Source organism: Mytilus trossulus, chromosome 5, assembly GCF_036588685.1.
Source record: "Mytilus trossulus isolate FHL-02 chromosome 5, PNRI_Mtr1.1.1.hap1, whole genome shotgun sequence".
Lineage (NCBI taxonomy): Eukaryota > Metazoa > Mollusca > Bivalvia > Mytilida > Mytilidae > Mytilus > Mytilus trossulus.
In genome coordinates, this window is record NC_086377.1 from 467,876 (window position 1) to 492,218 (window position 24,343).

A 24,343-nucleotide genomic window follows, 5' to 3' on the forward strand; every position below is an offset into this window, starting at 1 on the left:
TTATTTGTTTAAATGGAAATGTTTATCATTATTCTTAAATAAGAATAGATATAGTTGGAAACAGGTTGTTCCTTTAGCCTTATCTGAAAGAAGTAGAGAAAGAGGTAAATCAGCATGTTGGGGTGGGGACATTAAATTATCATGTTTCTTTAAGTAATGGGGATATACAAGTATTAGTTATAGTCAAGGTTTCCACAATAACCCAGTATTGCATTGATGGTGTCATAAGAATTCTTTATAGCTTTGTGTCACAGTATAGTCAAGATAGCAAGGGAAATCAAAATCAATCAGACTTCAGTCATATTATACTGTTTTGAAGCATTTGATAAGAACATTTGATTTTTATCACTAAGAATAGAAATTTTTATCTGAGGACAGTACAGTGTTGAGAAAAGTGCTGAGTCATCATAATAAGTCAAATTGATGGGTACTGCTATAAAACTTTATTCTAGGTGTCAATATTAACTATATTGTATAAACTGCACCAAATTATTGTTCTTTTGTATTTGTTTTCACCATTCGCAATGATTAATTCAATTTGAAAACCCATATTTTAAGTCGCGACATATATTTTTAACTGAAATATTTGCCTTTTTTGCTGTGTAATTCCCTAAATGTATAAATTGGGTATTTCCCTTGACACAATCTATTAAAATTGGATATTGTCTGGTTAAGTTTGTACTGTTTATATAGTAAGACAGTATTTGGTCATACTAGAAGCATTTTCACTGTTAGAATTGTTCATCTAAGAAAAAAAGAGGCCCACTGGAGGCTAAATTTAGATAGAATTTATACTCTCCTGTGTAAAGAATTGCTCACATTGTTGGCAATTCATGCAGCAAATATTTCAATAGTGCTTCATTTTTTAGTTTCTATCTTTTATTACATCAGGCATATACAATTTGTCATTTTGTACTATTTGGAAGGACTTTTGTTGGAATTTAATACTCCCAAGGGACATAATTCAGCTTTTTCATAGATTAATACAGGCAACAAAGGCAACTTTACAGCTGAGTATTTTGCAGATTTAATGTTTTAAGTGTCTAATATCCTTGTTTTTATAATCTCAAGATAGAATAATGGATTTTATAACCAGCTCTGAAATTTTGAACCACAATATGGCATATACTAAAGCATGGAATGGAGATTAGTATGACAAATCTTGAATTTGTGCTTATGTTGTAAATTTTGGATAAAATGTATACAAATTGAATAGAATTGTCATTTTTATTTGTTTAAATGGAAATGTTTATCATTATTCTTAAATAAGATCAGATATAGTTGGAAACAGGTTGTTCCTTTAGCCTTATCTGAAAGAAGTAGAGAAAGAGGTAAATCAGCATGTTGGGGTGGGGACATTAAATTATCATGTTTCTTTAAGTAATGGGGATATACAAGTATTAGTTATAGTCAAGGTTTCCACAATAACCCAGTATTGCATTGATGGTGTCATAAGAATTCTTTATAGCTTTGTGTCACAGTATAGGGAAAACGGTAGATTTACATTTTCCCAGCATTAGGTTGGCCTTTTGTGTACCCAAGACAGGTGAAGGAAGTCAACTTATGAGGGCTGTGATTGGATGTAAGGGTACAATATATTTTTTATTTATCTATGAATAACTGCAGTTTGTATATTTACAATATAAATTTTAAAACCTATTGAAATATTTTCTAGAGAATTATTTGAAAAGGCTTCCAAAATTTCATAAATTTGGTGCAAAATGACGGTGGGCATGGATAACATAAACCAGCTCCGTTGGAAATTGGTCATGATACTATTTGGCTTCAATTTTTAGAATACAGTAATAAAGTACAAACACCACACATAACTGTTTTATCCAAGTTTTTATTATAAAAACTGGTAAATTTAGAAAATGTTAGTATTGTCGCCTATGGCAGAATAAATACTACCGTGTCATAAGAATTCTTTATAGCTTTGTGTGACAGTATAGTCAAGATAGCAAGGGAAATCAAAATCAATCAGACTTCAGTCATATTATACTGTTTTGAAGCATTTGATAAGAACATTTGATTTTTATCACTAAGAATAGAAATTTTTATCTGAGGACAGTACAGTGTTGAGAAAAGTGCTGAGTCATCATAATAAGTCAAATTGATGGGTACTGCTATAAAACTTTATTCTAGGGTGTCAATATTAACTATATTGTATAAACTGCACCAAATTATTGTTCTTTTGTATTTGTTTTCACCATTCGCAATGATTAATTCAATTTGAAAACCCATATTTTAAGTCGCGACATATATTTTTAACTGATATATTTGCCTTTTTTGCTGTGTAATTCCCTAAATGTATAAATTGGGTATTTCCCTTGACACAATCTATTAAAATTGGATATTGTCTGGTTAAGTTTGTACTGTTTATATAGTTAGACAGTATTTGGTCATACTAGAAGCATTTTCACTGTTAGAATTGTTCATCTAAGAAAAAAAGAGGCCCACTGGAGGCTAAATTTAGATAGAATTTATACTCTCCTGTGTAAAGAATTGCTCACATTGTTGGCAATTCATGCAGCAAATACTTCAATAGTGCTTCATTTTTTAGTTTCTATCTTTTATTACATCAGGCATATACAATTTGTCATTTTGTACTATTTGGAAGGACTTTTGTTGGAATTTAATACTCCCAAGGGACATAATTCAGCTTTTTCATAGATTAATACAGGCAACAAAGGCAACTTTACAGCTGAGTATTTTGCAGATTTAATGTTTAAAGTGTCTAATATCCTTGTTTTTATAATCTCAAGATAGAATAATGGATTTTATAACCAGCTCTGAAATTTTGAACCACAATATGGCATATACTAAAGCATGGAATGGAGATTAGTATGACAAATCTTGAATTTGTGCTTATGTTGTAAATTTTGGATAAAATGTAAACAAATTGAATAGAATTGTCATTTTTATTTGTTTAAATGGAAATGTTTATCATTATTCTTAAATAAGATCAGATATAGTTGGAAACAGGTTGTTCCTTTAGCCTTATCTGAAAGAAGTAGAGAAAGAGGTAAATCAGCATGTTGGGGTGGGGACATTAAATTATCATGTTTCTTTAAGTAATAGGGATATACAAGTATTAGTTATAGTCAAGGTTTCCACAATAACCCAGTATTGCATTGATGGTGTCATAAGAATTCTTTATAGCTTTGTGTCACAGTATAGTCAAGATAGCAAGGGAAATCAAAATCAATCAGACTTCAGTCATATTATACTGTTTTGAAGCATTTGATAAGAACATTTGATTTTTATCACTAAGAATAGAAATTTTTATCTGAGGACAGTACAGTGTTGAGAAAAGTGCTGAGTCATCATAATAAGTCAAATTGATGGGTACTGCTATAAAACTTTATTCTAGGGTGTCAATATTAACTATATTGTATAAACTGCACCAAATTATTGTTCTTTTGTATTTGTTTTCACCATTCGCAATGATTAATTCAATTTGAAAACCAAGATTTTAAGTCGCGACATATATTTTTAACTGAAATATTTGCCTTTTTTGCTGTGTAATTCCCTAAATGTATAAATTGGGTATTCCCTTGACACAATCTATTAAAATTGGATATTGTCTGGTTAAGTTTGTACTGTTTATATAGTAAGACAGTATTTGGTCATACTAGAAGCATTTTCACTGTTAGAATTGTTCATCTAAGAAAAAAAGAGGCCCACTGGAGGCTAAATTTAGATAGAATTTATACTCTCCTGTGTAAAGAATTGCTCACATTGTTGGCAATTCATGCAGCAAATACTTCAATAGTGCTTCATTTTTTAGTTTCTATCTTTTATTACATCAGGCATATACAATTTGTCATTTTGTACTATTTGGAAGGACTTTTGTTGGAATTTAATACTCCCAAGGGACATAATTCAGCTTTTTCATAGATTAATACAGGCAACAAAGGCAACTTTACAGCTGAGTATTTTGCAGATTTAATGTTTTAAGTGTCTAATATCCTTGTTTTTATAATCTCAAGATAGAATAATGGATTTTATAACCAGCTCTGAAATTTTGAACCACAATATGGCATATACTAAAGCATGGAATGGAGATTAGTATGACAAATCTTGAATTTGTGCTTATGTTGTAAATTTTGGATAAAATGTATACAAATTGAATAGAATTGTCATTTTTATTTGTTTAAATGGAAATGTTTATCATTATTCTTAAATAAGATCAGATATAGTTGGAAACAGGTTGTTCCTTTAGCCTTATCTGAAAGAAGTAGAGAAAGAGGTAAATCAGCATGTTGGGGTGGGGACATTAAATTATCATGTTTCTTTAAGTAATAGGGATATACAAGTATTAGTTATAGTCAAGGTTTCCACAATAACCCAGTATTGCATTGATGGTGTCATAAGAATTCTTTATAGCTTTGTGTCACAGTATAGTCAAGATAGCAAGGGAAATCAAAATCAATCAGACTTCAGTCATATTATACTGTTTTGAAGCATTTGATAAGAACATTTGATTTTTATCACTAAGAATAGAAATTTTTATCTGAGGACAGTACAGTGTTGAGAAAAGTGCTGAGTCATCATAATAAGTCAAATTGATGGGTACTGCTATAAAACTTTATTCTAGGGTGTCAATATTAACTATATTGTATAAACTGCACCAAATTATTGTTCTTTTGTATTTGTTTTCACCATTCGCAATGATTAATTCAATTTGAAAACCCAGATTTTAAGTCGCGACATATATTTTTAACTGAAATATTTGCCTTTTTTGCTGTGTAATTCCCTAAATGTATAAATTGGGTATTTCCCTTGACACAATCTATTAAAATTGGATATTGTCTGGTTAAGTTTGTACTGTTTATATAGTAAGACAGTATTTGGTCATACTAGAAGCATTTTCACTGTTAGAATTGTTCATCTAAGAAAAAAAGAGGCCCACTGGAGGCTAAATTTAGATAGAATTTATACTCTCCTGTGTAAAGAATTGCTCACATTGTTGGCAATTCATGCAGCAAATATTTCAATAGTGCTTCATTTTTTAGTTTCTATCTTTTATTACATCAGGCATATACAATTTGTCATTTTGTACTATTTGGAAGGACTTTTGTTGGAATTTAATACTCCCAAGGGACATAATTCAGCTTTTTCATAGATTAATACAGGCAACAAAGGCAACTTTACAGCTGAGTATTTTGCAGATTTAATGTTTTAAGTGTCTAATATCCTTGTTTTTATAATCTCAAGATAGAATAATGGATTTTATAACCAGCTCTGAAATTTTGAACCACAATATGGCATATACTAAAGCATGGAATGGAGATTAGTATGACAAATCTTGAATTTGTGCTTATGTTGTAAATTTTGGATAAAATGTATACAAATTGAATAGAATTGTCATTTTTATTTGTTTAAATGGAAACGTTTATCATTATTCTTAAATAAGATCAGATATAGTTGGAAACAGGTTGTTCCTTTAGCCTTCTCTGAAAGAAGTAGAGAAAGAGGTAAATCAGCATGTTGGGGTGGGGACATTAAATTATCATGTTTCTTTAAGTAATGGGGATATACAAGTATTAGTTATAGTCAAGGTTTCCACAATAACCCAGTATTGCATTGATGGTGTCATAAGAATTCTTTATAGCTTTGTGTCACAGTATAGGGAAAACGGTTGTATTACATTTTCCCAGCATTAGGTTGGCCTTTTGTGTACCCAAGACAGGTGAAGGAAGTCAACTTATGAGGGCTGTGATTGGATGTAAGGGTACAATATATTTTTTATTTATCTATGAATAACTGCAGTTTGTATATTTACAATATAAATTTTAAAACCTATTGAAATATTTTCTAGAGAATTATTTGAAAAGGCTTCCAAAATTTCATAAATTTGGTGCAAAATGACGGTGGGCATGGATAACATAAACCAGCTCCGTTGGAAATTGGTCATGATACTATTTGGCTTCAATTTTTAGAATACAGTAATAAAGTACAAACACCACACATAACTGTTTTATCCAAGTTTTTATTATAAAAACTGGTAAATTTAGAAAATGTTAGTATTGTCGCCTATGGCAGAATAAATACTACCGTGTCATAAGAATTCTTTATAGCTTTGTGTCACAGTATAGTCAAGATAGCAAGGGAAATCAAAATCAATCAGACTTCAGTCATATTATACTGTTTTGAAGCATTTGATAAGAACATTTGATTTTTATCACTAAGAATAGAAATTTTTATCTGAGGACAGTACAGTGTTGAGAAAAGTGCTGAGTCATCATAATAAGTCAAATTGATGGGTACTGCTATAAAACTTTATTCTAGGGTGTCAATATTAACTATATTGTATAAACTGCACCAAATTATTGTTCTTTTGTATTTGTTTTCACCATTCGCAATGATTAATTCAATTTGAAAACCAAGATTTTAAGTCGCGACATATATTTTTAACTGAAATATTTGCCTTTTTTGCTGTGTAATTCCCTAAATGTATAAATTGGGTATTCCCTTGACACAATCTATTAAAATTGGATATTGTCTGGTTAAGTTTGTACTGTTTATATAGTAAGACAGTATTTGGTCATACTAGAAGCATTTTCACTGTTAGAATTGTTCATCTAAGAAAAAAAGAGGCCCACTGGAGGCTAAATTTAGATAGAATTTATACTCTCCTGTGTAAAGAATTGCTCACATTGTTGGCAATTCATGCAGCAAATACTTCAATAGTGCTTCATTTTTTAGTTTCTATCTTTTATTACATCAGGCATATACAATTTGTCATTTTGTACTATTTGGAAGGACTTTTGTTGGAATTTAATACTCCCAAGGGACATAATTCAGCTTTTTCATAGATTAATACAGGCAACAAAGGCAACTTTACAGCTGAGTATTTTGCAGATTTAATGTTTAAAGTGTCTAATATCCTTGTTTTTATAATCTCAAGATAGAATAATGGATTTTATAACCAGCTCTGAAATTTTGAACCACAATATGGCATATACTAAAGCATGGAATGGAGATTAGTATGACAAATCTTGAATTTGTGCTTATGTTGTAAATTTTGGATAAAATGTATACAAATTGAATAGAATTGTCATTTTTATTTGTTTAAATGGAAATGTTTATCATTATTCTTAAATAAGATCAGATATAGTTGGAAACAGGTTGTTCCTTTAGCCTTATCTGAAAGAAGTAGAGAAAGAGGTAAATCAGCATGTTGGGGTGGGGACATTAAATTATCATGTTTCTTTAAGTAATAGGGATATACAAGTATTAGTTATAGTCAAGGTTTCCACAATAACCCAGTATTGCATTGATGGTGTCATAAGAATTCTTTATAGCTTTGTGTCACAGTATAGTCAAGATAGCAAGGGAAATCAAAATCAATCAGACTTCAGTCATATTATACTGTTTTGAAGCATTTGATAAGAACATTTGATTTTTATCACTAAGAATAGAAATTTTTATCTGAGGACAGTACAGTGTTGAGAAAAGTGCTGAGTCATCATAATAAGTCAAATTGATGGGTACTGCTATAAAACTTTATTCTAGGGTGTCAATATTAACTATATTGTATAAACTGCACCAAATTATTGTTCTTTTGTATTTGTTTTCACCATTCGCAATGATTAATTCAATTTGAAAACCCAGATTTTAAGTCGCGACATATATTTTTAACTGAAATATTTGCCTTTTTTGCTGTGTAATTCCCTAAATGTATAAATTGGGTATTCCCTTGACACAATCTATTAAAATTGGATATTGTCTGGTTAAGTTTGTACTGTTTATATAGTAAGACAGTATTTGGTCATACTAGAAGCATTTTCACTGTTAGAATTGTTCATCTAAGAAAAAAAGAGGCCCACTGGAGGCTAAATTTAGATAGAATTTATACTCTCCTGTGTAAAGAATTGCTCACATTGTTGGCAATTCATGCAGCAAATACTTCAATAGTGCTTCATTTTTTAGTTTCTATCTTTTATTACATCAGGCATATACAATTTGTCATTTTGTACTATTTGGAAGGACTTTTGTTGGAATTTAATACTCCCAAGGGACATAATTCAGCTTTTTCATAGATTAATACAGGCAACAAAGGCAACTTTACAGCTGAGTATTTTGCAGATTTAATGTTTTAAGTGTCTAATATCCTTGTTTTTATAATCTCAAGATAGAATAATGGATTTTATAACCAGCTCTGAAATTTTGAACCACAATATGGCATATACTAAAGCATGGAATGGAGATTAGTATGACAAATCTTGAATTTGTGCTTATGTTGTAAATTTTGGATAAAATGTATACAAATTGAATAGAATTGTCATTTTTATTTGTTTAAATGGAAATGTTTATCATTATTCTTAAATAAGATCAGATAGTTGGAAACAGGTTGTTCCTTTAGCCTTATCTGAAAGAAGTAGAGAAAGAGGTAAATCAGCATGTTGGGGTGGGGACATTAAATTATCATGTTTCTTTAAGTAATGGGGATATACAAGTATTAGTTATAGTCAAGGTTTCCACAATAACCCAGTATTGCATTGATGGTGTCATAAGAATTCTTTATAGCTTTGTGTCACAGTATAGGGAAAACGGTAGTATTACATTTTCCCAGCATTAGGTTGGCCTTTTGTGTACCCAAGACAGGTGAAGGAAGTCAACTTATGAGGGCTGTGATTGGATGTAAGGGTACAATATATTTTTTATTTATCTATGAATAACTGCAGTTTGTATATTTACAATATAAATTTTAAAACCTATTGAAATATTTTCTAGAGAATTATTTGAAAAGGCTTCCAAAATTTCATAAATTTGGTGCAAAATGACGGTGGGCATGGATAACATAAACCAGCTCCGTTGGAAATTGGTCATGATACTATTTGGCTTCAATTTTTAGAATACAGTAATAAAGTACAAACACCACACATAACTGTTTTATCCAAGTTTTTATTATAAAAACTGGTAAATTTAGAAAATGTTAGTATTGTCGCCTATGGCAGAATAAATACTACCGTGTCATAAGAATTCTTTATAGCTTTGTGTCACAGTATAGTCAAGATAGCAAGGGAAATCAAAATCAATCAGACTTCAGTCATATTATACTGTTTTGAAGCATTTGATAAGAACATTTGATTTTTATCACTAAGAATAGAAATTTTTATCTGAGGACAGTACAGTGTTGAGAAAAGTGCTGAGTCATCATAATAAGTCAAATTGATGGGTACTGCTATAAAACTTTATTCTAGGGTGTCAATATTAACTATATTGTATAAACTGCACCAAATTATTGTTCTTTTGTATTTGTTTTCACCATTCGCAATGATTAATTCAATTTGAAAACCAAGATTTTAAGTCGCGACATATATTTTTAACTGAAATATTTGCCTTTTTTGCTGTGTAATTCCCTAAATGTATAAATTGGGTATTCCCTTGACACAATCTATTAAAATTGGATATTGTCTGGTTAAGTTTGTACTGTTTATATAGTAAGACAGTATTTGGTCATACTAGAAGCATTTTCACTGTTAGAATTGTTCATCTAAGAAAAAAAGAGGCCCACTGGAGGCTAAATTTAGATAGAATTTATACTCTCCTGTGTAAAGAATTGCTCACATTGTTGGCAATTCATGCAGCAAATACTTCAATAGTGCTTCATTTTTTAGTTTCTATCTTTTATTACATCAGGCATATACAATTTGTCATTTTGTACTATTTGGAAGGACTTTTGTTGGAATTTAATACTCCCAAGGGACATAATTCAGCTTTTTCATAGATTAATACAGGCAACAAAGGCAACTTTACAGCTGAGTATTTTGCAGATTTAATGTTTAAAGTGTCTAATATCCTTGTTTTTATAATCTCAAGATAGAATAATGGATTTTATAACCAGCTCTGAAATTTTGAACCACAATATGGCATATACTAAAGCATGGAATGGAGATTAGTATGACAAATCTTGAATTTGTGCTTATGTTGTAAATTTTGGATAAAATGTATACAAATTGAATAGAATTGTCATTTTTATTTGTTTAAATGGAAATGTTTATCATTATTCTTAAATAAGATCAGATATAGTTGGAAACAGGTTGTTCCTTTAGCCTTATCTGAAAGAAGTAGAGAAAGAGGTAAATCAGCATGTTGGGGTGGGGACATTAAATTATCATGTTTCTTTAAGTAATAGGGATATACAAGTATTAGTTATAGTCAAGGTTTCCACAATAACCCAGTATTGCATTGATGGTGTCATAAGAATTCTTTATAGCTTTGTGTCACAGTATAGTCAAGATAGCAAGGGAAATCAAAATCAATCAGACTTCAGTCATATTATACTGTTTTGAAGCATTTGATAAGAACATTTGATTTTTATCACTAAGAATAGAAATTTTTATCTGAGGACAGTACAGTGTTGAGAAAAGTGCTGAGTCATCATAATAAGTCAAATTGATGGGTACTGCTATAAAACTTTATTCTAGGGTGTCAATATTAACTATATTGTATAAACTGCACCAAATTATTGTTCTTTTGTATTTGTTTTCACCATTCGCAATGATTAATTCAATTTGAAAACCCAGATTTTAAGTCGCGACATATATTTTTAACTGAAATATTTGCCTTTTTTGCTGTGTAATTCCCTAAATGTATAAATTGGGTATTCCCTTGACACAATCTATTAAAATTGGATATTGTCTGGTTAAGTTTGTACTGTTTATATAGTAAGACAGTATTTGGTCATACTAGAAGCATTTTCACTGTTAGAATTGTTCATCTAAGAAAAAAAGAGGCCCACTGGAGGCTAAATTTAGATAGAATTTATACTCTCCTGTGTAAAGAATTGCTCACATTGTTGGCAATTCATGCAGCAAATACTTCAATAGTGCTTCATTTTTTAGTTTCTATCTTTTATTACATCAGGCATATACAATTTGTCATTTTGTACTATTTGGAAGGACTTTTGTTGGAATTTAATACTCCCAAGGGACATAATTCAGCTTTTTCATAGATTAATACAGGCAACAAAGGCAACTTTACAGCTGAGTATTTTGCAGATTTAATGTTTTAAGTGTCTAATATCCTTGTTTTTATAATCTCAAGATAGAATAATGGATTTTATAACCAGCTCTGAAATTTTGAACCACAATATGGCATATACTAAAGCATGGAATGGAGATTAGTATGACAAATCTTGAATTTGTGCTTATGTTGTAAATTTTGGATAAAATGTATACAAATTGAATAGAATTGTCATTTTTATTTGTTTAAATGGAAATGTTTATCATTATTCTTAAATAAGATCAGATAGTTGGAAACAGGTTGTTCCTTTAGCCTTATCTGAAAGAAGTAGAGAAAGAGGTAAATCAGCATGTTGGGGTGGGGACATTAAATTATCATGTTTCTTTAAGTAATGGGGATATACAAGTATTAGTTATAGTCAAGGTTTCCACAATAACCCAGTATTGCATTGATGGTGTCATAAGAATTCTTTATAGCTTTGTGTCACAGTATAGGGAAAACGGTAGTATTACATTGTCCCAGCATTAGGTTGGCCTTTTGTGTACCCAAGACAGGTGAAGGAAGTCAACTTATGAGGGCTGTGATTGGATGTAAGGGTACAATATATTTTTTATTTATCTATGAATAACTGCAGTTTGTATATTTACAATATAAATTTTAAAACCTATTGAAATATTTTCTAGAGAATTATTTGAAAAGGCTTCCAAAATTTCATAAATTTGGTGCAAAATGACGGTGGGCATGGATAACATAAACCAGCTCCGTTGGAAATTGGTCATGATACTATTTGGCTTCAATTTTTAGAATACAGTAATAAAGTACAAACACCACACATAACTGTTTTATCCAAGTTTTTATTATAAAAACTGGTAAATTTAGAAAATGTTAGTATTGTCGCCTATGGCAGAATAAATACTACCGTGTCATAAGAATTCTTTATAGCTTTGTGTCACAGTATAGTCAAGATAGCAAGGAAAATCAAAATCAATCAGACTTCAGTCATATTATACTGTTTTGAAGCATTTGATAAGAACATTTGATTTTTATCACTAAGAATAGAAATTTTTATCTGAGGACAGTACAGTGTTGAGAAAAGTGCTGAGTCATCATAATAAGTCAAATTGATGGGTACTGCTATAAAACTTTATTCTAGGGTGTCAATATTAACTATATTGTATAAACTGCACCAAATTATTGTTCTTTTGTATTTGTTTTCACCATTCGCAATGATTAATTCAATTTGAAAACCAAGATTTTAAGTCGCGACATATATTTTTAACTGAAATATTTGCCTTTTTTGCTGTGTAATTCCCTAAATGTATAAATTGGGTATTCCCTTGACACAATCTATTAAAATTGGATATTGTCTGGTTAAGTTTGTACTGTTTATATAGTAAGACAGTATTTGGTCATACTAGAAGCATTTTCACTGTTAGAATTGTTCATCTAAGAAAAAAAGAGGCCCACTGGAGGCTAAATTTAGATAGAATTTATACTCTCCTGTGTAAAGAATTGCTCACATTGTTGGCAATTCATGCAGCAAATACTTCAATAGTGCTTCATTTTTTAGTTTCTATCTTTTATTACATCAGGCATATACAATTTGTCATTTTGTACTATTTGGAAGGACTTTTGTTGGAATTTAATACTCCCAAGGGACATAATTCAGCTTTTTCATAGATTAATACAGGCAACAAAGGCAACTTTACAGCTGAGTATTTTGCAGATTTAATGTTTTAAGTGTCTAATATCCTTGTTTTTATAATCTCAAGATAGAATAATGGATTTTATAACCAGCTCTGAAATTTTGAACCACAATATGGCATATACTAAAGCATGGAATGGAGATTAGTATGACAAATCTTGAATTTGTGCTTATGTTGTAAATTTTGGATAAAATGTATACAAATTGAATAGAATTGTCATTTTTATTTGTTTAAATGGAAATGTTTATCATTATTCTTAAATAAGATCAGATATAGTTGGAAACAGGTTGTTCCTTTAGCCTTATCTGAAAGAAGTAGAGAAAGAGGTAAATCAGCATGTTGGGGTGGGGACATTAAATTATCATGTTTCTTTAAGTAATAGGGATATACAAGTATTAGTTATAGTCAAGGTTTCCACAATAACCCAGTATTGCATTGATGGTGTCATAAGAATTCTTTATAGCTTTGTGTCACAGTATAGTCAAGATAGCAAGGGAAATCAAAATCAATCAGACTTCAGTCATATTATACTGTTTTGAAGCATTTGATAAGAACATTTGATTTTTATCACTAAGAATAGAAATTTTTATCTGAGGACAGTACAGTGTTGAGAAAAGTGCTGAGTCATCATAATAAGTCAAATTGATGGGTACTGCTATAAAACTTTATTCTAGGGTGTCAATATTAACTATATTGTATAAACTGCACCAAATTATTGTTCTTTTGTATTTGTTTTCACCATTCGCAATGATTAATTCAATTTGAAAACCAAGATTTTAAGTCGCGACATATATTTTTAACTGAAATATTTGCCTTTTTTGCTGTGTAATTCCCTAAATGTATAAATTGGGTATTCCCTTGACACAATCTATTAAAATTGGATATTGTCTGGTTAAGTTTGTACTGTTTATATAGTAAGACTGTATTTGGTCATACTAGAAGCATTTTCACTGTTAGAATTGTTCATCTAAGAAAAAAAGAGGCCCACTGGAGGCTAAATTTAGATAGAATTTATACTCTCCTGTGTAAAGAATTGCTCACATTGTTGGCAATTCATGCAGCAAATACTTCAATAGTGCTTCATTTTTTAGTTTCTATCTTTTATTACATCAGGCATATACAATTTGTCATTTTGTACTATTTGGAAGGACTTTTGTTGGAATTTAATACTCCCAAGGGACATAATTCAGCTTTTTCATAGATTAATACAGGCAACAAAGGCAACTTTACAGCTGAGTATTTTGCAGATTTAATGTTTTAAGTGTCTAATATCCTTGTTTTTATAATCTCAAGATAGAATAATGGATTTTATAACCAGCTCTGAAATTTTGAACCACAATATGGCATATACTAAAGCATGGAATGGAGATTAGTATGACAAATCTTGAATTTGTGCTTATGTTGTAAATTTTGGATAAAATGTATACAAATTGAATAGAATTGTCATTTTTATTTGTTTAAATGGAAATGTTTATCATTATTCTTAAATAAGATCAGATATAGTTGGAAACAGGTTGTTCCTTTAGCCTTATCTGAAAGAAGTAGAGAAAGAGGTAAATCAGCATGTTGGGGTGGGGACATTAAATTATCATGTTTCTTTAAGTAATAGGGATATACAAGTATTAGTTATAGTCAAGGTTTCCACAATAACCCAGTATTGCATTGATGGTGTCATAAGAATTCTTTATAGCTTTGTGTCACAGTATAGTCAAGATAGCAAGGGAAATCAAAATCAATCAGACTTCAGTCATATTATACTGTTTTGAAGCATTTGATAAGAACATTTGATTTTTATCACTAAGAATAGAAATTTTTATCTGAGGACAGTACAGTGTTGAGAAAAGTGCTGAGTCATCATAATAAGTCAAATTGATGGGTACTGCTATAAAACTTTATTCTAGGGTGTCAATATTAACTATATTGTATAAACTGCACCAAATTATTGTTCTTTTGTATTTGTTTTCACCATTCGCAATGATTAATTCAATTTGAAAACCAAGATTTTAAGTCGCGACATATATTTTTAACTGAAATATTTGCCTTTTTTGCTGTGTAATTCCCTAAATGTATAAATTGGGTATTCCCTTGACACAATCTATTAAAATTGGATATTGTCTGGTTAAGTTTGTACTGTTTATATAGTAAGACAGTATTTGGTCATACTAGAAGCATTTTCACTGTTAGAATTGTTCATCTAAGAAAAAAAGAGGCCCACTGGAGGCTAAATTTAGATAGAATTTATACTCTCCTGTGTAAAGAATTGCTCACATTGTTGGCAATTCATGCAGCAAATACTTCAATAGTGCTTCATTTTTTAGTTTCTATCTTTTATTACATCAGGCATATACAATTTGTCATTTTGTACTATTTGGAAGGACTTTTGTTGGAATTTAATACTCCCAAGGGACATAATTCAGCTTTTTCATAGATTAATACAGGCAACAAAGGCAACTTTACAGCTGAGTATTTTGCAGATTTAATGTTTTAAGTGTCTAATATCCTTGTTTTTATAATCTCAAGATAGAATAATGGATTTTATAACCAGCTCTGAAATTTTGAACCACAATATGGCATATACTAAAGCATGGAATGGAGATTAGTATGACAAATCTTGAATTTGTGCTTATGTTGTAAATTTTGGATAAAATGTATACAAATTGAATAGAATTGTCATTTTTATTTGTTTAAATGGAAATGTTTATCATTATTCTTAAATAAGATCAGATATAGTTGGAAACAGGTTGTTCCTTTAGCCTTATCTGAAAGAAGTAGAGAAAGAGGTAAATCAGCATGTTGGGGTGGGGACATTAAATTATCATGTTTCTTTAAGTAATAGGGATATACAGGTATTAGTTATAGTCAAGGTTTCCACAATAACCCAGTATTGCATTGATGGTGTCATAAGAATTCTTTATAGCTTTGTGTCACAGTATAGTCAAGATAGCAAGGGAAATCAAAATCAATCAGACTTCAGTCATATTATACTGTTTTGAAGCATTTGATAAGAACATTTGATTTTTATCACTAAGAATAGAAATTTTTATCTGAGGACAGTACAGTGTTGAGAAAAGTGCTGAGTCATCATAATAAGTCAAATTGATGGGTACTGCTATAAAACTTTATTCTAGGGTGTCAATATTAACTATATTGTATAAACTGCACCAAATTATTGTTCTTTTGTATTTGTTTTCACCATTCGCAATGATTAATTCAATTTGAAAACCAAGATTTTAAGTCGCGACATATATTTTTAACTGAAATATTTGCCTTTTTTGCTGTGTAATTCCCTAAATGTATAAATTGGGTATTCCCTTGACACAATCTATTAAAATTGGATATTGTCTGGTTAAGTTTGTACTGTTTATATAGTAAGACAGTATTTGGTCATACTAGAAGCATTTTCACTGTTAGAATTGTTCATCTAAGAAAAAAAGAGGCCCACTGGAGGCTAAATTTAGATAGAATTTATACTCTCCTGTGTAAAGAATTGCTCACATTGTTGGCAATTCATGCAGCAAATACTTCAATAGTGCTTCATTTTTTAGTTTCTATCTTTTATTACATCAGGCATATACAATTTGTCATTTTGTACTATTTGGAAGGACTTTTGTTGGAATTTAATACTCCCAAGGGACATAATTCAGCTTTTTCATAGATTAATACAGGCAACAAAGGCAACTTTACAGCTGAGTATTTTGCAGATTTAATGTTTTAAGTGTCTAATATCCTTGTTTTTATAATCTCAAGATAGAATAATGGATTTTATAACCAGCTCTGAAATTTTGAACCACAATATGGCATATACTAAAGCATGGAATGGAGATTAGTATGACAAATCTTGAATTTGTGCTTATGTTGTAAATTTTGGATAAAATGTATACAAATTGAATAGAATTGTCATTTTTATTTGTTTAAATGGAAATGTTTATCATTATTCTTAAATAAGATCAGATATAGTTGGAAACAGGTTGTTCCTTTAGCCTTATCTGAAAGAAGTAGAGAAAGAGGTAAATCAGCATGTTGGGGTGGGGACATTAAATTATCATGTTTCTTTAAGTAATAGGGATATACAAGTATTAGTTATAGTCAAGGTTTCCACAATAACCCAGTATTGCATTGATGGTGTCATAAGAATTCTTTATAGCTTTGTGTCACAGTATAGTCAAGATAGCAAGGGAAATCAAAATCAATCAGACTTCAGTCATATTATACTGTTTTGAAGCATTTGATAAGAACATTTGATTTTTATCACTAAGAATAGAAATTTTTATCTGAGGACAGTACAGTGTTGAGAAAAGTGCTGAGTCATCATAATAAGTCAAATTGATGGGTACTGCTATAAAACTTTATTCTAGGGTGTCAATATTAACTATATTGTATAAACTGCACCAAATTATTGTTCTTTTGTATTTGTTTTCACCATTCGCAATGATTAATTCAATTTGAAAACCAAGATTTTAAGTCGCGACATATATTTTTAACTGAAATATTTGCCTTTTTTGCTGTGTAATTCCCTAAATGTATAAATTGGGTATTCCCTTGACACAATCTATTAAAATTGGATATTGTCTGGTTAAGTTTGTACTGTTTATATAGTAAGACAGTATTTGGTCATACTAGAAGCATTTTCACTGTTAGAATTGTTCATCTAAGAAAAAAAGAGGCCCACTGGAGGCTAAATTTAGATAGAATTTATACTCTCCTGTGTAAAGAATTGCTCACATTGTTGGCAATTCATGCAGCAAATACTTCAATAGTGCTTCATTTTTTAGTTTCTATCTTTTATTACATCAGGCATATACAATTTGTCATTTTGTACTATTTGGAAGGACTTTTGTTGGAATTTAATACTCCCAAGGGACATAATTCAGCTTTTTCATAGATTAATACAGGCAACAAAGGCAACTTTACAGCTGAGTATTTTGCAGATTTAATGTTTTAAGTGTCTAATATCCTTGTTTTTATAATCTCAAGATAGAATAATGGATTTTATAACCAGCTCTGAAATTTTGAACCACAATATGGCATATACTAAAGCATGGAATGGAGATTAGTATGACAAATCTTGAATTTGTGCTTATGTTGTAAATTTTGGATAAAATGTATACAAATTGAATAGAATTGTCATTTTTATTTGTTTAAATGGAAATGTTTATCATTATTCTTAAATAAGATCAGATATAGTTGGAAACAGGTTGTTCCTTTAGCCTTATCTGAAAGAAGTAGAGAAAGAGGTAAATCAGCATGTTGGGGTGGGGACATTAAATTATCATGTTTCTTTAAGTAATAGGGATATACAAGTATTAGTTATAGTCAAGGTTTCCACAATAACCCAGTATTGCATTGATGGTGTCATAAGAATTCTTTATAGCTTTGTGTCACAGTATAGTCAAGATAGCAAGGGAAATCAAAATCAATCAGACTTCAGTCATATTATACTGTTTTGAAGCATTTGATAAGAACATTTGATTTTTATCACTAAGAATAGAAATTTTTATCTGAGGACAGTACAGTGTTGAGAAAAGTGCTGAGTCATCATAATAAGTCAAATTGATGGGTACTGCTATAAAACTTTATTCTAGGGTGTCAATATTAACTATATTGTATAAACTGCACCAAATTATTGTTCTTTTGTATTTGTTTTCACCATTCGCAATGATTAATTCAATTTGAAAACCAAGATTTTAAGTCGCGACATATATTTTTAACTGAAATATTTGCCTTTTTTGCTGTGTAATTCCCTAAATGTATAAATTGGGTATTCCCTTGACACAATCTATTAAAATTGGATATTGTCTGGTTAAGTTTGTACTGTTTATATAGTAAGACAGTATTTGGTCATACTAGAAGCATTTTCACTGTTAGAATTGTTCATCTAAGAAAAAAAGAGGCCCACTGGAGGCTAAATTTAGATAGAATTTATACTCTCCTGTGTAAAGAATTGCTCACATTGTTGGCAATTCATGCAGCAAATACTTCAATAGTGCTTCATTTTTTAGTTTCTATCTTTTATTACATCAGGCATATACAATTTGTCATTTTGTACTATTTGGAAGGACTTTTGTTGGAATTTAATACTCCCAAGGGACATAATTCAGCTTTTTCATAGATTAATACAGGCAACAAAGGCAACTTTACAGCTGAGTATTTTGCAGATTTAATGTTTTAAGTGTCTAATATCCTTGTTTTTATAATCTCAAGATAGAATAATGGATTTTATAACCAGCTCTGAAATTTTGAACCACAATATGGCATATACTAAAGCATGGAATGGAGATTAGTATGACAAATCTTGAATTTGTGCTTATGTTGTAAATTTTGGATAAAATGTATACAAATTGAATAGAATTGTCATTTTTATTTGTTTAAATGGAAATGTTTATCATTATTCTTAAATAAGATCAGATATAGTTGGAAACAGGTTGTTCCTTTAGCCTTATCTGAAAGAAGTAGAGAAAGAGGTAAATCAGCATGTTGGGGTGGGGACATTAAATTATCATGTTTCTTTAAGTAATAGGGATATACAAGTATTAGTTATAGTCAAGGTTTCCACAATAACCCAGTATTGCATTGATGGTGTCATAAGAATTCTTTATAGCTTTGTGTCACAGTATAGTCAAGATAGCAAGGGAAATCAAAATCAATCAGACTTCAGTCATATTATACTGTTTTGAAGCATTTGATAAGAACATTTGATTTTTATCACTAAGAATAGAAATTTTTATCTGAGGACAGTACAGTGTTGAGAAAAGTGCTGAGTCATCATAATAAGTCAAATTGATGGGTACTGTTATAAAACTTTATTCTAGGGTGTCAATATTAACTATATTGTATAAACTGCACCAAATTATTGTTCTTTTGTATTTGTTTTCACCATTCGCAATGATTAATTTAATTTGAAAACCAAGATTTTAAGTCGCGACATATATTTTTAACTGAAATATTTGCCTTTTTTGCTGTGTAATTCCCTAAATGTATAAATTGGGTATTCCCTTGACACAATCTATTAAAATTGGATATTGTCTGGTTAAGTTTGTACTGTTTATATAGTAAGACAGTATTTGGTCATACTAGAAGCATTTTCACTGCTAGAATTGTTCATCTAAGAAAAAAAGAGGCCCACTGGAGGCTAAATTTAGATAGAATTTATACTCTCCTGTGTAAAGAATTGCTCACATTGTTGGCAATTCATGCAGCAAATACTTCAATAGTGCTTCATTTTTTAGTTTCTATCTTTTATTACATCAGGCATATACAATTTGTCATTTTGTACTATTTGGAAGGACTTTTGTTGGAATTTAATACTCCCAAGGGACATAATTCAGCTTTTTCATAGATTAATACAGGCAACAAAGGCAACTTTACAGCTGAGTATTTTGCAGATTTAATGTTTTAAGTGTCTAATATCCTTGTTTTTATAATCTCAAGATAGAATAATGGATTTTATAACCAGCTCTGAAATTTTGAACCACAATATGGCATATACTAAAGCATGGAATGGAGATTAGTATGACAAATCTTGAATTTGTGCTTATGTTGTAAATTTTGGATAAAATGTATACAAATTGAATAGAATTGTCATTTTTATTTGTTTAAATGGAAATGTTTATCATTATTCTTAAATAAGATCAGATATAGTTGGAAACAGGTTGTTCCTTTAGCCTTATCTGAAAGAAGTAGAGAAAGAGGTAAATCAGCATGTTGGGGTGGGGACATTAAATTATCATGTTTCTTTAAGTAATAGGGATATACAAGTAATAGTTATAGTCAAGGTTTCCACAATAACCCAGTATTGCATTGATGGTGTCATAAGAATTCTTTATAGCTTTGTGTCACAGTATAGTCAAGATAGCAAGGGAAATCAAAATCAATCAGACTTCAGTCATATTATACTGTTTTGAAGCATTTGATAAGAACATTTGATTTTTATCACTAAGAATAGAAATTTTTATCTGAGGACAGTACAGTGTTGAGAAAAGTGCTGAGTCATCATAATAAGTCAAATTGATGGGTACTGCTATAAAACTTTATTCTAGGGTGTCAATATTAACTATATTGTATAAACTGCACCAAATTATTGTTCTTTTGTATTTGTTTTCACCATTCGCAATGATTAATTCAATTTGAAAACCAAGATTTTAAGTCGCGACATATATTTTTAACTGAAATATTTGCCTTTTTTGCTGTGTAATTCCCTAAATGTATAAATTGGGTATTCCCTTGACACAATCTATTAAAATTGGATATTGTCTGGTTAAGTTTGTACTATTTATATAGTAAGACAGTATTTGGTCATACTAGAAGCATTTTCACTGTTAGAATTGTTCATCTAAGAAAAAAAGAGGCCCACTGGAGGCTAAATTTAGATAGAATTTATACTCTCCTGTGTAAAGAATTGCTCACATTGTTGGCAATTCATGCAGCAAATACTTCAATAGTGCTTCATTTTTTAGTTTCTATCTTTTATTACATCAGGCATATACAATTTGTCATTTTGTACTATTTGGAAGGACTTTTGTTGGAATTTAATACTCCCAAGGGACATAATTCAGCTTTTTCATAGATTAATACAGGCAACAAAGGCAACTTTACAGCTGAGTATTTTGCAGATTTAATGTTTTAAGTGTCTAATATCCTTGTTTTTATAATCTCAAGATAGAATAATGGATTTTATAACCAGCTCTGAAATTTTGAACCACAATATGGCATATACTAAAGCATGGAATGGAGATTAGTATGACAAATCTTGAATTTGTGCTTATGTTGTAAATTTTGGATAAAATGTATACAAATTGAATAGAATTGTCATTTTTATTTGTTTAAATGGAAATGTTTATCATTATTCTTAAATAAGATCAGATATAGTTGGAAACAGGTTGTTCCTTTAGCCTTATCTGAAAGAAGTAGAGAAAGAGGTAAATCAGCATGTTGGGGTGGGGACATTAAATTATCATGTTTCTTTAAGTAATAGGGATATACAAGTATTAGTTATAGTCAAGGTTTCCACAATAACCCAGTATTGCATTGATGGTGTCATAAGAATTCTTTATAGCTTTGTGTCACAGTATAGTCAAGATAGCAAGGGAAATCAAAATCAATCAGACTTCAGTCATATTATACTGTTTTGAAGCATTTGATAAGAACATTTGATTTTTATCACTAAGAATAGAAATTTTTATCTGAGGACAGTACAGTGTTGAGAAAAGTGCTGAGTCATCATAATAAGTCAAATTGATGGGTACTGCTATAAAACTTTATTCTAGGGTGTCAATATTAACTATATTGTATAAACTGCACCAAATTATTGTTCTTTTGTATTTGTTTTCACCATTCGCAATGATTAATTCAATTTGAAAACCAAGATTTTAAGTCGCGACATATATTTTTAACTGAAATATTTGCCTTTTTTGCTGTGTAATTCCCTAAATGTATAAATTGGGTATTCCCTTGACACAATCTATTAAAATTGGATATTGTCTGGTTAAGTTTGTACTGTTTATATAGTAAGACAGTATTTGGTCATACTAGAAGCATTTTCACTGTTAGAATTGTTCATCTAAGAAAAAAAGAGGCCCACTGGAGGCTAAATTTAGATAGAATTTATACTCTCCTGTGTAAAGAATTGCTCACATTGTTGGCAATTCATGCAGCAAATACTTCAATAGTGCTTCATTTTTTAGTTTCTATCTTTTATTACATCAGGCATATACAATTTGTCATTTTGTACTATTTGGAAGGACTTTTGTTGGAATTTAATACTCCCAAGGGACATAATTCAGCTTTTTCATAGATTAATACAGGCAACAAAGGCAACTTTACAGCTGAGTATTTTGCAGATTTAATGTTTTAAGTGTCTAATATCCTTGTTTTTATAATCTCAAGATAGAATAATGGATTTTATAACCAGCTCTGAAATTTTGAACCACAATATGGCATATACTAAAGCATGGAATGGAGATTAGTATGACAAATCTTGAATTTGTGCTTATGTTGTAAATTTTGGATAAAATGTATACAAATTGAATAGAATTGTCATTTTTATTTGTTTAAATGGAAATGTTTATCATTATTCTTAAATAAGATCAGATATAGTTGGAAACAGGTTGTTCCTTTAGCCTTATCTGAAAGAAGTAGAGAAAGAGGTAAATCAGCATGTTGGGGTGGGGACATTAAATTATCATGTTTCTTTAAGTAATAGGGATATACAAGTATTAGTTATAGTCAAGGTTTCCACAATAACCCAGTATTGCATTGATGGTGTCATAAGAATTCTTTATAGCTTTGTGTCACAGTATAGTCAAGATAGCAAGGGAAATCAAAATCAATCAGACTTCAGTCATATTATACTGTTTTGAAGCATTTGATAAGAACATTTGATTTTTATCACTAAGAATAGAAATTTTTATCTGAGGACAGTACAGTGTTGAGAAAAGTGCTGAGTCATCATAATAAGTCAAATTGATGGGTACTGCTATAAAACTTTATTCTAGGGTGTCAATATTAACTATATTGTATAAACTGCACCAAATTATTGTTCTTTTGTATTTGTTTTCACCATTCGCAATGATTAATTCAATTTGAAAACCAAGATTTTAAGTCGCGACATATATTTTTAACTGAAATATTTGCCTTTTTTGCTGTGTAATTCCCTAAATGTATAAATTGGGTATTCCCTTGACACAATCTATTAAAATTGGATATTGTCTGGTTAAGTTTGTACTGTTTATATAGTAAGACAGTATTTGGTCATACTAGAAGCATTTTCACTGTTAGAATTGTTCATCTAAGAAAAAAAGAGGCCCACTGGAGGCTAAATTTAGATAGAATTTATACTCTCCTGTGTAAAGAATTGCTCACATTGTTGGCAATTCATGCAGCAAATACTTCAATAGTGCTTCATTTTTTAGTTTCTATCTTTTATTACATCAGGCATATACAATTTGTCATTTTGTACTATTTGGAAGGACTTTTGTTGGAATTTAATACTCCCAAGGGACATAATTCAGCTTTTTCATAGATTAATACAGGCAACAAAGGCAACTTTACAGCTGAGTATTTTGCAGATTTAATGTTTTAAGTGTCTAATATCCTTGTTTTTATAATCTCAAGATAGAATAATGGATTTTATAACCAGCTCTGAAATTTTGAACCACAATATGGCATATACTAAAGCATGGAATGGAGATTAGTATGACAAATCTTGAATTTGTGCTTATGTTGTAAATTTTGGATAAAATGTATACAAATTGAATAGAATTGTCATTTTTATTTGTTTAAATGGAAATGTTTATCATTATTCTTAAATAAGATCAGATATAGTTGGAAACAGGTTGTTCCTTTAGCCTTATCTGAAAGAAGTAGAGAAAGAGGTAAATCAGCATGTTGGGGTGGGGACATTAAATTATCATGTTTCTTTAAGTAATAGGGATATACAAGTATTAGTTATAGTCAAGGTTTCCACAATAACCCAGTATTGCATTGATGGTGTCATAAGAATTCTTTATAGCTTTGTGTCACAGTATAGTCAAGATAGCAAGGGAAATCAAAATCAATCAGACTTCAGTCATATTATACTGTTTTGAAGCATTTGATAAGAACATTTGATTTTTATCACTAAGAATAGAAATTTTTATCTGAGGACAGTACAGTGTTGAGAAAAG